This window comes from Bison bison, unplaced genomic scaffold (assembly GCF_000754665.1).
Source record: "Bison bison bison isolate TAMUID 2011002044 unplaced genomic scaffold, Bison_UMD1.0 scf7180017864490, whole genome shotgun sequence".
Taxonomy (NCBI): domain Eukaryota; kingdom Metazoa; phylum Chordata; class Mammalia; order Artiodactyla; family Bovidae; genus Bison; species Bison bison.
The window spans coordinates 10,745,021-10,750,483 of record NW_011495049.1 but is presented as its reverse complement, the minus strand read 5'-3'; the positions used below and the strand labels follow the sequence as shown (position 1 = coordinate 10,750,483).

Here is a 5,463-nt window from a genome sequence, read left to right as displayed (position 1 = left end):
AGAGATGAAAATGTTCTATATGTACTTTTTTGTTTTTTCATGACAAAAGGCAAGCTCAGGTTTTTCCTACTCTACTATCTTGTCTTACTTGGTCAATGTCTTTTCACAAATGCAGATATGAATGAATGTAATGGAGATACTTGAATGTAATGGAGAAAAATATTTGAGTTGGATTAAAAAGTAAATGTAAAGGCCCCAAGCATTAATCTGTCAATTATATTAAGGGAAAGAGGAAACATTTTAAGAGGGATGAAGGTGTGAAAGGTAATGAGGTACCTTAAATTTTTCACTTGAAAATTCTGTAAAGACTCATTAATGGTCCGTTCAATTATGTGGAAGATCTGATTTTCTCTGGAAGTGACTTCAGATAGCAGTTATGGAATGCTAGTTGTGACTTGTATTTGGAGGGTTTGCTGCCTTCAAAACTTGATCTGGATTGTCTAGTAGGTCTTGTTTATTCTCTAAGTCTATAGAGAGTAGAATCAGTGTGTCACTTATTCCAGGGACTTCACTCTTAGCCGCTGATGCATGGGTCATGAATGCTGAAAGCTCAGCAAGACTTTCATATTCCCCCTGAGCTCTCAGACAGAATAAATAACTTAAGGTTCTTGAGGAAAGTATCAGTATGTTGAAGGAACCCTTGATATAAAAGGCAATCATCTCTGGGTGACCTGTGAATTGATGCTTTGCCAACTCATGCTGAGGATGAGAGGGGCAGCCCAGGATAAATAACCTTTTCTACCGAAGAATCTGACTGTAGAAATTGAGCAACTGCCATTCCATTTTCAAAACGCTTCTCCATACGGACTTATAGAGTCTTCAGGCCTTTATTGTGGGGGTAACAGTCAACAGGAGATGGAACTGCTCCAAGAGAATTTTGTAAGAAACAGAGGATTAAGTGACACTGAGCCCATAAGGCCACTGGAAATATGTTGACATAAATGTGTTATCACTGATAAAAATAATGTCTCCAAGTTTAAGGACAGTATGTACACAGGTTTCAGTCAGTCATCTTCAGGCCAGGATGTGTAGGGGTTTCAATCTGAACAAGCTTGGTTTCTGCCATAATAGCTGCCTCTAACAGTTTGGTTTTGGAACAATCAACAAGGAAATCTTTAATACAAATTCAGTTGTCACCTGCCTAAAGAACCCTGTTTGTATCTTCATACACATCATCTTTACAAACAATTTGGCCCCCTGCTTTTTAACAGATTGTTAATAGTCACAGAGGCTACTTAGTCCCCTCCAGGGCTGCCACAGCTTTTTCAAGCAATTCCTGGTGGGATTCCAGACTGGCTAAACTCAAAACCCTAGTGTCACCTAGGAGCCCCTTGCTTGAATGTGGTAGACAGCGAGATAGGGGGCACGGCACCCTGGGATGTCCAAGTTCCTGTTCCACATGGATGGCTGCATGGGGAAATGTTGGAGCCTAGGCAGGAAACCTAGAGGTGTCTTTTTACTGCATGCTGAACTACAAAAGAGAGAGAGAGTTAAACAGTGAGGAAGATAAAAGTATGAGATTGGTGCACTGGGACTGAAAATGACAGAAGAATTAGGTGAAGGAGAGGTAACAGCACACCTGGGATCCAGCATTTAGCCCATGAAAACTGGACTCTGTGACCTTTTACTGCTCTTGACCTAAGATGTGTAGTGATGGTTTTTGAGAAGAGTCATAAAATTATCTTCTTTAACAATTTTGCAGAATCACTCTGAATGATGTATTGAGATAGGATTGTCAACTCGGTGCATATTATAATAATCTAAATGGAGAGTGCTGGTGGCTAGGACAAGGGTAGCAGCTGTGGAAAAGTGGGAAATGGACATATCTTGTATAATTTTCAGAGAATTGATATACCAATATATTGATCAGTTGGATGTGAATTATGTGAGAGAGAGACAGTGATGACTTCAAAGTTTGTGACCGAGGTGATGGGAAGCATATAGTTACCATTCACTGCTTTAGTAAATATTTTGGAAGAAGATTGTTGGGGGAAAAGAAATCAAGATTCTAAAATAATCTCTAAAACATCTCTTAAATGTCCAAGTAGAAATATATATGAGACAATGTATTGTATGTGTCTTGAATTCAGAGGAGAAATGAGCATGGTAGCAGCAGTCAACTTGATGAAGAATGTCAAAAGGTAGCAGCAAAAGAGTGCAGATGCCCTCGAATCTCTAAATTAATGGTGTCATCACTTAGGTCACACCGATTATTAACAGTCACATCAAAGCAGAACAGATGGCAAGGCAAAAAATAGGAAAGTGATGGGCAAAGCAGGGCTGGTTGGTTCAGTGGGGGCCTAGGAAGGATGAGGAGTGCTATCAGGCCACTTGGCAGGTAAGAAGGGACAAACGAGTAAAGTGACCTTCTCAGATTTCTTTATTCTAGATGATTGGTATTTGTTCTAATGGCCATTTGGCTCAATTTATAAAATAAACAATATAAAAGAACCCCAAATATTCCAGAAGAGGTACTAGGCAAGATGGATTATAGCATAATCACAGAAACATAAGCATTGTTAAAGGTTCATGAGTCTTGACGCCCTCACAGAATGACCAGGCCTGTTTAGAAACAGGTATAAGAACCTGTATTCTGTACTAGAAATGTTAAGAAAGAGCAATATTAAATACTAGACTTCTTGATTAGTATTACAGGATTGACAAACATGACCTGTTAGGGCATATAGGTTAACTATTTAAACAGTAAGTCATTGGTCAGTCATAATGGCATTAACCTATATATCATAAATTGTTTGGGATATGTAGTTAGCAGGACTATCTCCCCTGAAGTCTACTTTAAGAGGAAAATTGCTTCTTTGGTGCATATCAGTTATTTGGAATTGAGGAGGTCATTACTCCAAATAAAATACTTTACTATCTCAATGTTGTAATTATTTTTGGTATAGAATCAGAAATATAGACAACACAAAATTAAGCAGAACAAATTTAAGGAAGAAATAAAATTTGCTTTAGATATATATATTGATTTATGAATAGAATTAAATTTTGCATTCACATTCATGTACTTACCCTAAAGTCCTTCTTACCAGGTAGCTAGGTTATTTTATATTCTAGATTTCCCAGCAATGATTCCTGATGTTATTACTGGGCCTACCCAAAGAGTAAATGATTCATCATGGCTAAAATGAATGGAGTCAAATGTATAATAACAAGCAAGGTGTTTTCTGAAAACAAGGCAGTTTCTAGAAATATGACTGAGTTCTCAGTAGAGGATGTAGCCAAACTGTGGTTAAGCAGAAGGAGAACTCAGTTGGGAAGTTCCATTATGGAGAAAGTTTCTGTTTTAAATTTCTTGGAAATGGTCAGTACTCTGAAGGAATATTATTTCACAAAGGTTGACCTCAGTTCCTCTAGGAGATATATGGAGATATATGGAGGAGAGAATGGAACCTTCTACAGCATTCTATCACAAAGAAATTGTCTCTGCAGGTGACATAGCCAAAGTAAGAGATGATTTTTTGGCTTTTGCAAATAATTGAATTACAGTAATGCACAATTATTAGCTGTAACTAATACTACTATTGTTATAAATATTCCATAAAATGGAAAAAAAAATCTTGATATGTGCAAAAGACTTAATGGAAAAAAATTAGGTATTTTATTTAATTTATGATTTAAAGGGTACATCAAGACATGACATAAGAAATCTGGCCTTGACCATTCAAAGAACTCTAGAGAACTTAATGGGAGAGTAAAACTCTTTCTTCCTTCTTTTCTTCCTCAGAACGAGCTTGCTTTACATCCAATCATTTATTCAGTCATTCACACATGCAAAAGGTAGTTGTTAGACACGAATATATGACAAGCACTATTGGATATCAAGGAAACAAAAACATTTCTTAAAGGGAACCTGAGTTCAAAATTTACAAGGATGTAATTCCCCTAAACCAAGGACTTGAACCAAGAACTAAGGAGAACTGCCAATCTTTTCAGAAATATACATGGTTAATCAGAGAAAATGCTTCATTTTCTTCAGATGTATGGGCATCACACAGCACAAGCAACAGACAAGTTCTAATCAAGTCTCCCTCTTGCTTAGGTCCCCCATCCCCTGGGTTCACTCCCTTTACCTCTAGCATTTTAAACAGTGCGATGAAACGATATTCCAACGTATGCAAATGCTTGTATTTTCCAGGAAGAACCTAACCAAACAGCAAATATGAGAAACTTTATTTGCTACTCTCCTAGTCCTGTCCCTTTGGAACAACCTCTATATCCTAAATTTTACTTTCCCTTATCCTATAGGTATCCTTTCCCTGTATGGTAAATTGGATATCTCCAAATGCCCTCATCATGGCTCCTTCCTTTGGCCCTTCCTTTCAAATTTTAAGCTTTCATTGTTACTTATTCCTTCCTGGAAAATATGTTTTATTCTTCAGAATGTATTCTGGATGTTAGATCATGTAATTGAATCAAACCATTTTAAGTGTAGTAATTAATTTACTAGTCTGGATGATCACTAAGTCAGCTAAAAAACCTTAAAATAAATAAAATTATTATATATTCACAGCATCAACTCTAACATCTATTAAGACATACCTCTGGAAGTGGAGCTTAGGAAATCAGAGCTAAAAAGATGTTTCCTAATGCAGGCTGACTGATAAATTGATGTTGGGTTCTAGCTGCTTTACCATTAAGGAGTGATGACAGAAGCAAGAATGTGAGAGTGGAGGAGAAATGCATAAAGCTAAAGTTGGACTGGCTAAAGCTAACTAGTTTCCTTAAGTGAATGAGGCAGAGCTCTCCCCCATGGTTCTGTTACTTCTTCTTCTGACTTCCTGCATCAAATTTCTTACTGACTCTTGATTTTTGCCTGCACTTAAAATTTCTAATCAAGTCAGGCCTAACCCTTGCACGAAGTCTTTGAAATTATGCATGGCCTTGATTTCTATTTGAATATTTTCTACCTCCTTAAGCCCTTTGAAGACTGAAAATATGATTTGAGGAAGCAGATAAGATCATGAAACTTCTCTGGGCAAAAAATAAAAATTAATAGTAAAAGAGAGCAGAAGAGGAAGAAGAAAACAGTTCATGGAACACAGAGTGAGTCAAGCAGGGTCAGGCAGCTTAGAAGCAGATTAGAGCCTGACTCCTGGAAAATGCTCAGGATAAATGACAATGAAAAATATTTAAATTAAGTTGTTAAATTTTGACAGTTTCCTTCATTTGACTGCACACATGAAAAGGTCAGTTTTCATTCCAATCACAAAGAAAAGCAATGCCAAAGAATGTTCAAACTACCACATAATTGCACTCATCTCATACACTAGAAAAATAATGCTCAAAATTATCCAAGTCAGGCTTCAAAAGTATGTGAAACATGAACTTCCAGATGTTCAAAGGCAGAGGAACCAGAGATCTAATTGCCAACATCCGCTGGATCATCGAAAAAGCAAAAGAGTTTCAGAAAAACGTCTACTTCTACTTTATTGGCTGTGCCAC

At 37.1% G+C, this 5,463-nt stretch overlaps 1 pseudogene; it reads right to left on the bottom strand.

Annotated features, from left to right (window-relative positions):
- Nucleotides 1-384: 384 nt before the first annotated feature.
- LOC105005413 overlaps nt 385-5,463 on the bottom strand; it is a 74,509-nt pseudogene continuing 69,430 nt past the window's right edge.